The sequence below is a fragment of the Silene latifolia genome, chromosome Y (assembly GCF_048544455.1).
Source record: "Silene latifolia isolate original U9 population chromosome Y, ASM4854445v1, whole genome shotgun sequence".
Taxonomy (NCBI): Eukaryota; Viridiplantae; Streptophyta; class Magnoliopsida; order Caryophyllales; family Caryophyllaceae; genus Silene; species Silene latifolia.
The window spans coordinates 272,886,807-272,899,011 of record NC_133538.1 but is presented as its reverse complement, the minus strand read 5'-3'; the positions used below and the strand labels follow the sequence as shown (position 1 = coordinate 272,899,011).

General features: G+C 45.8%; 1 protein-coding gene across 1 annotated transcript in view; it reads right to left on the bottom strand.

Moving 5' to 3' along the window:
* Window positions 1-399: 399 nt before the first annotated feature.
* Window positions 400-12,205, bottom strand: part of LOC141627088 (protein WHAT'S THIS FACTOR 1 homolog, chloroplastic-like) — a 28,727-nt gene continuing 16,921 nt past the window's right edge. The window contains exon 3 of the mRNA XM_074440569.1: window positions 400-482. The gene's annotated coding sequence lies outside the window, so the exon portion shown is untranslated. The remainder of the gene's footprint in view (window positions 483-12,205) is intronic.

Sequence of the window (12,205 nt, the reverse complement as noted above, 5' to 3'; positions counted from 1 at the left end):
AGATGATAAAAGATGATTAAAACCTAATGACGTATTTCCATTATATAGGAAAGATATTTATTAAACACACAACTTAATAAAATAAATAAGTTCTTGCGAAAAAATCTCGCGTACTGATAGAAATGTGCTCGACCGAGCAACTTTATTCTTCTCGATCGAACACATCCCAACAAATGCCTCTCGATCGAGTACTTATACTACTCGATCGAGGACCTCCATTATAGCACCTCTCGATCGAAGACAACAAACGCTTTCATCGAGATCTTCTCTTCACCCTAGGCACTCGATCGAACAGTTAGGCCACCAAAAGCCTTCGATCGAGTCAATCACCACTGAACCAGCTCCTTGCTTCGTTGATTTAGCTTCCGAGACCACTTCACGCTTCTCGAGGCAGTAGTAATTCCTCTCCAATCCTTCCATCTCCATAAATGCAAGCTAAAGGGGCAATGAAAGGCATGGTTCTGCTACTTCCGGGTCCATTTCTGCAATTAAAGCCAAACAAACCATAGTAGACTATTCGGGGCATTTCGTAATGTAAAACTACGAGAATTACAAGGAAATACGTGCATAAAGGCTTAAAAAAACTATATAAAATGCACGTATCACATACCATCTATTTATAGTGATAAGGTCGGTATTAGGAAACTATTATATTATTATTATTACTACTAATACTACTATTACTAATACTACTACTACTACTACTACTACTACTACTACTACTACTACTACTACTACTACTACTACTACTACTACTACTATACTATTATTGTTGTTATTATTGTTGTTGTTATTATTATTGTTATTGTTATTGTTATTGTTATTGTTATTGTTATTGTTATTGTTATTATTATTATTATTATTATTATTATTATTATTATTATTATTATTATTATTATTATTATTATTATTATTATTATTATTATTATTATTATTATTATTATTATTATTACTATTATTATTATTATAAAAAGATGCGCGCAGATTTCATTAAAAGAAAAACAAAAGTTTACATGAAATTGGTGGGGAGCCGAGAAACAAGCTGGACTCCCACACCCTTAGCAACAGCAAAGCTAAGTCTAGTAAAAATGTAAGCGGCCACACGAGCCCCCGCATCCTGAGATACCGAGAATTTCTGGATCCGCTTGAGGAAGGCGACAGCATCCGAACCCAACTCCCCAAGTGATGAGAAAGAGAATGGAAGGAAACCATAACCCGCTGCCGCGCACAAATCCCCATAACTAGCACACTTACGCTGAGCAGCATCAGCAACAACCCGGCCAGGCACAAAATTCGTCATCCCAGTCAGAATCAAAGGAGAAGACCCGGTCAAGTCAACGCACACATCACGCCCCCTGTCCCAAGAATAAAGTAGCAAATCCGCAGGACGAAGAGAACCCCCATGCCCGTCAACCAAACCAACATCAACCTCCTTTCCCGCAGAAATACCAGATCTATAACAAATGTCGAAAAGAGTGTCACGGACGAGGTTATGCCGATGTTTAACGCCCACAGTACCAGTACAAGAAACAGCGTGGTCCCCAAAAACATCATCAGCAAAATCCCGAGAGCAAGCTGGACAGGGCCTAGAGACCGTGAATAACGGAACACCCAGACGATACCCAAGCACACTACGGTCGTCCTCCCGTTCATAGTCCGACCCAACCCCGAGATAGGAACCGCACGCAACCAATCGAGGAGTGGGAACCTGCCGAGATCGCCACAAAGCAAGTCAAGCGAGGTGTCAAAGAGAAAACAGACCGAGGCAAAGAAAGAACCGTCGCGAAATAAATGTCTGCCAATTTCTTCATAAGTTTGGGGGCAGCAATTTCACTAGAGTTACCTAAGATACCAGAGCTTGTAGTCGCAGTAAAATCTCGCGCGTCATCATCAAAAGCAGGGCCAACAGCTACAATACCAGAGGGTTCGAGGAGCTTAGCCTGCAAATCAGCAGACTGCAAACGGGACGCAATAAAAGCATAATGTAAAACATCCCCCGCCGCATAGACACCAAGACCACCAAGATGAAAAGGGAAATTAGCAAGGCGCCACTACCAATCCCCAAAACCCGGGCCAGACGCGGTGACGATACGTTCCAAGCTGGAACGAAAAGCAGCATCAAAAGGAAGATGGACGGACCCAAAAACACTAGGGGAGCAAGTACGAAGGGAGAAATAGAGCTTAGAAATACCAGTACAAGCTCGAAGTAGAAGCAACTCACATTGCGGGTTCTCAATCCTCGCAACCAAGTCCATTAGCTCAATGGTCTTAGTTACTCTCCTCGCCACAATCTCACTGCCAAAACCAGGGCAAGTACTGACAGGTCCACCCAAAACTGTAACACCCCTCGCGGGCCGAGCAATAGAGGGGGGGGGGGGGAACCCCAGGGAACCGACTCTGAGGATCCTCAACAGGCCAAAAGACCTCCGTCTTGGAGACATTAAGGTGTAGTCCAAAACGGGGGCCATCCGCCATAATCAAATCCAAGACCTTCCCCACCTCCAAAGTATCCCCCACAATGGTGCCATCATCCAAGTACCATGCCAGCATAGTGAGGTGAAAAGTGTCCCGGATTTTGCATACTAAGGGATGCAAAACCAAAGCGAAAAGCAACGGACCCAAAGGATCACCCTGCTGGACTCCCTGACAAGACCACAAGCAATGCTCCGCATAAAAAAGACGGGAAAGGCTGGAATAACAAAACTCCACCCAACGGGGAGAGAACCGGGCAATCGGCAGACTTCCTGAAGCATGGTCGTACGATCAACAAGGTTGAAAGCATTCTGGAAATCAACCAGTAACATGGAAAGTCCCACCTCAGCACCCCGAGCCTCAATGAGCCGGTTCAAGGCATGTAAGATAGCCTCTTCTCCACCGGACACACCCACGCCAAACTGCAAACCATCAAAATAAGACGTCAAAGAAGGACCCACCATAAAAGCACCAACCTTAGAGACAACCCGTCTCCAGACTGTGCCAACAGCAATAGGACGGACTCCACCACCTGGTTTCACAAGGGGCGTGAGAGGGGCGCTGGCAATGTACTCTCCCAATGTAACACTACGGATTTCCTTTGGAGCCTACTCGACCGAGTAGAGCCTACTCGGCCGAGTAGTGCTCTTTGTGTGAGTTATTTCGTTTCTGCCGAGGAACACTCGGCCGAGTATAGTGAATACTCGACCGAGTGTAGGCCACTCGGCCGAGTGTCGTCACACTCGACCGAGTGTCCGGTTTGGCGAGGTTATATTTCGACGGTTTGATTAAGGAATGATTAGGGTATTTTATAATTCCGCGTCGGTTTCTAATTTCACTTTTCACAGCGTTAACATTCTACGTGCCCTAATCCTAACCAAATCATTCCCTAATCATCCCTTTGAGCATTTCGTAGCATCCTTGTGTCGATAATTCGCGGTGATTCTTCCGTATAAGTTCTTGTTGCTTTGTTGGTAAGTCGTACCTTTGTAATTACTGTATCTTTTGGGTTACTGTACATTTATATGGGAAGGGAATGTCGGGAACTGTACAAAGTGTAATTGTATTGTGTGATCATTGTATAGGAGAAGACTTCGTAGAGGAGCCTTTTTGATTGTCCGTGCTTGCATACTGCTGTGATTGCTAAGGTAGGGTTTCCCTACTCAGTTGTTGTGCTTTACATGACATGTTGTTGTATTTATCGTTGTCTATTGATCATCGTTATATGGAGATTGTTGTGACAGTGTTGGTGTGAGGGGATTGAGATGACGGTAATGTCATGTGTTTGGGATTGTGGTGGAGTCACTTGCGGGAGTGGCTTCACACCCTAGTTCGCCCTCCGTGGAACCCGTCACGGGAGGGGATGTGCACATTAAGGGACAGGGATTATTGTCGCTCGTTGAGGAGCCGGACTAGGTGGGATCGGCGCCACCCATCGGCGGCGAGGATTACCTGTTGCGATGGGTAATCTGGCGGGCTACACACTTTAGTGTGTAGTCGATTCTTGTGTGAGACAGGGTGATTGGGAGTTGACGATGATCGGACGTGTATTGCATTTGTTTGTCTTGTTGTTGCATAATACTGACCCCGATGTTGTTTGTGTAATCTGCGGTGATCCATTCGGGGATGGTGAGCAGGCTTGACAGGTTTTGCTAGTGAGAGCTTGGGGATTACATTGGGAGAATTGCCACCACGAGTCATAGCATCACTGTCTGAGTCTTAGCGAGTTTCCTTTTATTATTAAGACTTTGAAGTTGTATTCTTTAGACAATATTTGGATTTGGATATTGTAAGCTTTGTCTTCTGCATTACTTTAATAAATGTGCTCAGTTCAGACGCTTTTGATATGTACTAACCTCGGGCAACCGAGATGGTAACAGTCTTTCATACTTGGGTGGTCCTGGTAAGGTACCTTGGTATGAGGGGGTGTTACAAAGTGGTATCGTAGAAGATTCCGGCACCTAAACAAATGAATTTAATGAACCTAGGGAGTCTAACTAAAATGAACCCGGGAGAGTAGTTTGGAGCTACCGCAAAGACTCGGAGACGTCCGGAGTCGCATAATGGCCCTTACTAACTCGAGCCGTGAACTTGGGGAAAGTGTGATGAGGATTAGGCCTTGTATGTGTCCGTATGTGAAGATGCATGTTAGTAAAAGTCGATAATTGTATATATGTGTGATGAAATTCTTAACTGTTGTGATGGGAGAAGTAATTGATGAGACGATTGTGATTTCAACGCTGGATGTAGCGTATGAATAAATTGGATGTTGATATGTTTACAATATGGTGTTAAAGTTGTAATATATGTATCGCATGCTGAGGTGTTATAACATGGCTTTTGAGTTCTTGCGTAATTGTTATGAGAATACTGAGTATGATAGAGGGATCGTAAAGTGTTAACCTGTAAATAGTGTTACTCGGCCGAGCATGTTAGGAACTCGACCGAGTATTGAGTACTCGGCCGAGCATAAGAGAACTCGACCGAGTGTTGTTTGAAGGAAAGTAGCAATCGCTCTCGTTTATGGTAACTCGACCGAGTATGGGGGTCCACTCGACCGAGTATGGTCCACTCGGCCGAGTGTCGCTATACTCGACCGAGTGCTCCTTTTTGTGTTTTGATGTTTGTCTCGGAGTCGATACTCGACCGAGTATCCGAGATGATACTCGACCGAGTGATCTTTACTCGAATCGAGTGTTATTTATACTCGGCCGAGTGTTCTTATGGCGGAGGGAGGTTAAATTTTGAGCATTTGTTTACGTTTCTTTCTTTCTTATCACTCAAAATGCCGCCCAAAAGAACTCCCGCACGAGATCCAAGCTTCGGAGATGTCTCTGCATTGGACGAGGTTGCTCGCATGATTGAGCAACAAGAGGCTCTCCTTGAGGCTCTCAAAAATGTGGGAAAAGGAAACGAGAGAAATGTGGATGCAACCCAGCTTAGCATCAACATCGCTCGTTTCCACCCTCCCACGTATGACGGGGTAGGCGAACCAAAGTCGCTCGAGAAGTGGCACCGTGAGATAGAAGCTCTCATGGAAATGGTTAAGTGCCCCGAGGATATGATTGTTGAACAGGTTGTCTATTACCTAAGAGGAGAAGGCTGCGTTTGGTGGCGAACGTCAAGGATGATGCTAGAGCTTACTACCAGGAGGAAGGGGCTATTCCGTGGTCCGGGTTGAAGAGCGCTATGAGAGAGCAAGCGGTTTGTGCCGGAGCATATCCGACACAAGATGAGATCCGACTTTGAATCTTTCACTATGTCCGAGGAGATGACAGTCACTGATTACTATCATCGATTTGTGGAGCTATCTCGTTATGTGGAAGATTTGCGGCTCGGACGAAAGGTTTGGCCCTCCGATTTGAGAGGGGCTTGTCTCGCTAAGATCGTGAGTCGTATGCAGGTGGGGTTGCTACGACCTCAAGGAAGTGTATCGAGGGGCGGGTCAAGCCGAGAGAATGGTGGATCTCTCAAGGGAGATTGAGGAGAGGATCGCTACTAAAAGAGGAAGGCCGATAGTGGGAATAACAATCGACCAACCAACAAGAAAGGAAATTTCAACCATGCTAAGGCTTTCTCTAGTGGAGCCGGTTTCTCTGGAGGTTCTCGTGGTTGGGGAAAGAACGGGGTCGGGTGTGAGTGACAACACCAACCTTACGTGTTTCAACCGTGGTGGTATAGGCCACAAAGGCGGGAATGCACGAGCTACAAGCCCGCAATGGTTCGAGCTCGAGCAGAAATTTCTCTCGGGGCCGACTCGAGTTTTGCTAGTAGCCGACCGGGGGAGGTGCATGGGGCAACAGAGGTGGACAGGGTAACTGGGCGGTTACAACCGCGGTAGTGGTGGATCTTATCGGCGCCGAGAATAACGGTGTCACCCAGGATTCTAGCCTAAGCCTAGTACCTCCAATGCTTCGATTCAGGGGTGGAGGACGGAAGAATAGTGGAAAGCTCTTCATGATGGATAAGCGGGAAGCACGGATGATGCTCATGTAGTTACCTCAGACCTTTCTTGTTAATAATGTACCGTCTTTTGTTTTGTTTGATTCCGGGGCTACACATTCGTTTGTGTCTAAGAGTCATGCAGTGTCTATGGGTTTGGGCAAGTTTGAGGTTGTAAAAGATGATGTGTTCATACCTTCAGGGGAGTCTGTGTCGTGTCTCAAGTTATATAAGGGTATATCTATGGTGATTGGAGGGGTAGATTTACCAAAACCCGTTAGAGTTTCCTAAGGATGGGTTTGAGGTGATTGTCGGGATGGACTGGTGGGTAGGTATGATGCCGGGATAGATTGTAGATGAAGAGAGTGTCTTTAAAGAGTCCCAAGGGTGTTAAGGTGTCCTATAGAGGGTTTGTGGTAAAGCCTAAGTGTAGGTTTATAGCGATTATGACTTTAAAGTCATGTTTAAGGAAGAAGTGTCCCTTAATCCTCTCCATGAGAGATCATCGAGTAGAGCCGCCGACAACTTCTGAGATTTCCGTGGTGAACGAATTTGAAGATGTATTTCCTGAGGAGATACCGAGTTTGCCTCCCAAGAGGGATGTCGATTTTAGCGTGGAGCTTAAGCGGAACAGTCCTATATCTAAAGCACCTTATCGTATGGCACCTAAGGAGTTGGCTGAGTTGAAGAAGCAGTTACATGAGTTGTTAGACAAGGGTTACATCAGGCCTAGCGTGTCACCGTGGGGAGCTCCAGTTCTTTTCGTAAAGAAGAAAGATGGGAGTATGAGATTGTCATTGACTACAGAGAGCTCAATCGGGTTACGGTGAAGAACAAGTATCCGTTGCCGAGAATTGATGATTTGTTCGATCGACTTAGTGGAGCCGGTGTGTTCTCTAAGATTGATCCGAGGTCGGGGTATCATCACCGAGGATAGCGACGAAGATATTCCTAAAACAAAGATTCGATCTCGCTATGGTCACTACGAGTATGTAGTGATGCCTTTTGGGTTGACCAATGCGCCAAAGGCCTTTTATGGATTTGATGAACCGGATCTTCACACCGTTTTTGGATAAGTTTGTGGTCGTTTTCATCGACGATATCCTAGTATATTCCAAGTCTAAAGAAGAGCACGAAGAGCACTTGAGGATAGTTTTGCAAACTTTGAGGGAAAATCACTCTATGCCAAGTTATCCAAGTGTGAGTTCTGGTTAGAGGAAGTGGCTTTTCTAGGCCATGTAATATCCAAGAAAGGGGTATCTGTGGATCCTAGTAAGATTGAGGCCGTTACCAAGTGGGAATCGCCGAAGAATGTTGCTTGAGATTCGGAGTTTCTTAGGCCTTGCCAGCTACTACGAGAGATTTGTGAAAGATTTCTCTACTATAGCACGGCCTATGACATCCTTGATGAGGAAAGAAGTCAGATTTGTTTGGGATGAGAGTTGTGAAAAGGCGTTTCAGACCCTAAAAGAACGCTTGACCACAGCTCCTATCCTAGCCTTGCCAGAGGGTTGTGAGAACTTTGAGGTGTATACCGACGCTTCAAAGAACGGTCTTGGTTGTGTCTTGATGCGGGAGGGAGAGTAATAGCTTATGCTTCGAGGCGATTGAAGCAATATGAGGAAAACTACCCTACTCATGATTTGGAGTTGGGTGCAGTTGTGTTCGCACTTAAGATTTGGAGACACTACCTTTACGGCGCAACTTTTAAGGTGTTCTCCGATCATAAGAGTCTAAAGTATATCTACACTCAGAAGGAGCTTAACATGCGACAGAGGCGGTGGATGGAGCTGATTGGAGATTATGATATGGAGATCATCTATCACGAGGGTAAAGCTAATGTTGTTGCAGATGCATTGAGTAGGAAGAGCGTTCATTCGCTATGCACAACTATGTCCTTCTTTGAAGTTGAGAGAGGAGATGTCTAAATTGGGAATCTTTATGATTCGAGAGGGGAATACCATCAGGGATTTGACGATCGAGCCAGAGTTGTATGAAAACATCAAAGGAAGCAAGAGCTTGATCCTAAAATCCGGGAGTGGAAGTCGGCGGTAGAGAGCGGAGCAAAGATCTAGGTTCTCTATACATCCAGATGGGAGTGTTCGTTTTGATGGGAGATGGTGTGTTCCTGACGATGCAGAGTTAAGGAGAATGATCTTGTCTGAGGCTCATTGCACTCCTTATTCGGTTCACCCGGGTGGTGACAAGCTTTACAGAGACCTTAAGAAGACTTTTTGGTGGCCGAACATGAAGAGGGAGGTAGCTGAGTTTGTGGCTAGATGTTTGACTTGCCAAAGGGTCAAAGGTGAACAAAGGAGACCTCAAGGTAAGATTCGGTCCCCGACAAAGGCCCGAGTGGAAATGGGAGTCGATCTCTATGGACTTCATTGTGGGGTTACCTAGGTCACAACAAGGTAACAACATGATTTGGGTGATTGTTGATCGGCTAACCAAGTCAGCCCATTTTGTTCCAATGAAAGATACTTGGTCTAAGATGCGGTGGCTTTGGGCTACGTAAAACATGTGGTTCGGTTACATGGAATTCAAAAGATATTGTTTCCGATCGTGATGCGAGGTTCATATCAAAGTTTTGGCAAGAACTGCAAGAGTTGATGGGCACAACGAAAGATGAGTACAGACTTTTCATCCGAACCGATGGTCAAACAGAACGGACCATCAAGACCTTAGAAGACATGCTAAGGGCATGTGTTATGGACTTTGGAGGCAGTTGGGAAGACAGACTTGATTTGATCGAGTTTTCATACAATAATAGTTATCATACAAGCATTGGGATGGCACCTTTTGAAGCTTTGTATGGCCGGAAATGCCGAGTCCGGTTTGTTGGGATGATAGTTCCGAGACAAAGTGGTTCTAGGACCACGGTTGGTTCAGATATGGTTGAGCAAATCCAGTTGATTCGCCAAAAGATGAGAGCAGCTCAAGATCGTCAAAAGAGCTACGCCGACTTACACCGCAGGGACATTGAGTTCGCGGTAGGTGACAAGGTGCTTTTGAAAGTGTCACCTATGCGAGGTGTTATGAGGTTTGGGAAAAAGGGGAAGCTAAGCCAAAAGTTTATAGGTCCTTATGAAATTCTGGACCGTGTTGGCGAGGTAGCCTACAGGTTAGCTTTACCACCAGCTTTGGATAGAGTTCACAATGTTTTTCATGTGTCTCAACTCCGGAAATATGTGAGTGATCCGTCGCACATTCTCGAGATGGAGAACATCGAACTTGATGAATCCTTGTCATATGCCGAAATTCCAAAAGAGATTCTTGATCGCAAGGTTCGTAAAACCCGGACGGGTGAGACGGTCTTACTCAAAGTTCTGTGGTCTAACCATAACGTGGAGGAAGCCACATGGGAAGCTGAGGAAGCTATGCGAGACCGCTTCCCTAACCTTTTGATCAGTACGTTTGGTTACGGGGACGTAACCGTTGTCTTTTAAGGGGGTAGGAGATGGTCGCGATAGTGTTTTGTGCCTTCCTTACTTTGGTTGTTTCGTGTCGGGAGATGTGTTTGGGGTAATTTGTAGTGATGCTTGTGTAGTTCCTTGGAATCGCCTCATGTGTTAGAGTCTTGTGTCGTGGTGTTGTGTGTGTTAGAGTCTTGTGTCGTGGTGTTGTGTTTGTGTATAATTGAGTGTGAACTTCGGGACGAAGTTCTTTTTAGGGGGAAAGATTGTAACACTACGGATTTCCTTTGGAGCCTACTCGACCGAGTAGAGCCTACTCGGCCGAGTAGTGCTCTTTGTGTGAGTTATTTCGTTTACTGCAGGGAACACTCGGCGAGTATAGTGAATACTCGACCGAGTGTAGGCCACTCGGCCGAGTGTCGTCACACTCGACCGAGTGTCCGGTTTGGCGAGGTTATATTTCGACGGTTTGATTAAGGAATGATTAGGGTATTTTATAATTCCGCGTCGGTTTCTAATTTCACTTTTCACAAATGTTAACATTCTACGTGCCCTAATCCTAACCAAATCATTCCCTAATCATCCCTTTGAGCATTTCGTAGCATCCTTGTGTCGATAATTCGCGGTGATTCTTCCGTATAAGTTCTTGTTGCTTTGTTGGTAAGTCCTACCTTTGTAATTACTGTATCTTTTGGGTTACTGTACATTTATATGGGAAGGGAATGTCGGGAACTGTACAAAGTGTAATTGTATTGTGTGATCATTGTATAGGAGAAGACTTCGTAGAGGAGCCTTTTGATTGTCCGTGCTTGCATCTTCTTTGTGATTGCTAAGGTAGGGTTTCCCTACTCAGTTGTTGTGCTTTACATGACATGTTGTTGTATTTATCGTTGTCTATTGATCATCGTTATATGGAGATTGTTGTGACAGTGTTGGTGTGAGGGGATTGAGATGACGGTAATGTCATGTGTTTGGGATTGTGGTGGAGTCACTTGCGGGAGTGGCTTCACACCCTTGTTCGCCCTCCGTGGAACCCGCCACGGGAGGGGATGTGCACATTAAGGGACAGGGATTATTGTCGCTCGTTGAGGAGCTAGACTAGGTGGGATCGGCTGCGGTCACCCACTGGCGGCGAGGATTACCTGTTGCGATGGGTAATCTGGCAGGGCTACACACTTTAGTGTGTAGTCGATTCTCGTGTGAGACAGGGTGATTGGGAGTTGACGATGATCGGACGTGTATTGCATTTGTTTGTCTTGTTGTTGCATAATACTGACCCCGATGTTGTTTGTGTAATCTGCGGTGATCCATTCGGGGATGGTGAGCAGGCTTGACAGGTTTTGCTAGTGAGAGCTTGGGGATTACATTGGGAGAATTGCCACCACGAGTCATAGCATCACTGTCGGAGTCTTAGCGAGTTTCCTTTTATTATTAAGACTTTGAAGTTGTATTCTTTAGACAATATTTGGATTTGGATATTGTAAGCTTTGTCTTCTGCATTACTTTAATAAATGTGCTCAGTTCAGACGCTTTTGATATGTACTAACCTCGGGCAACCGAGATGGTAACAGTCTTTCATACTTGGGTGGTCCTGGTAAGGTACCTTGGTATGAGGGGGTGTTACACCCAAAGAAAGAGGGCACCGACCCTCAAGAAAAAGATTAACCACCATATTAATAGAAGTGATCAACTCATCAGAAATAGCCACAACAGCGCCACTCAAACAATCCATAAGGTGCTGGGCACGGAAAGCATCCCTTCCACAAGAAGTACCACGAGGGAAACTCCGAATCATATCCAAAACCACTGACGCAGAGGCAACCAGAGGATGATGATACCCAGACAAAGGAGGCAATGAAGGAGGTGAGGCGACATGATGCTTCTCACGCAGGGCCACAAGAGTGGCATCGGAGTAGGGAGCGACACCAGAGGAAGAAAGCACCCGAACAGCAGCAGTATAATGACCATCAGAAATCTTCCGCCGACATTGACGGAGGTTATGCTCACCCAAATCCAGATCCTCCTCCACATTAAACAAAGAAGGACCCTCATCAAAACACTCCTGCAACAGCTGCAATCCCCCCCCCCCCCCCCCCCCCCCCCAGGTACCCCCTCAAGCAAGGAAAGCCCTAGTAATACTCTCCTCCTGATGCTGGCGCCGAATAGTCGTCCTACACTCAACATTACTCCGAGGAGCGAAAGTCTTAAGCAGACACAGCGTTAAAACAAGCAACCGAATCAAGCGGGAGAGATCACTAGGGGAATCAGCCACATCATCCAGAGCTCCTTTCAAAGCCCGAGCAAACCCAAGACGACACTTAGGAGGAATAGAGTTGACGGTGCGGAGGCCCAGAGACAATAAACGATCAAGGGAA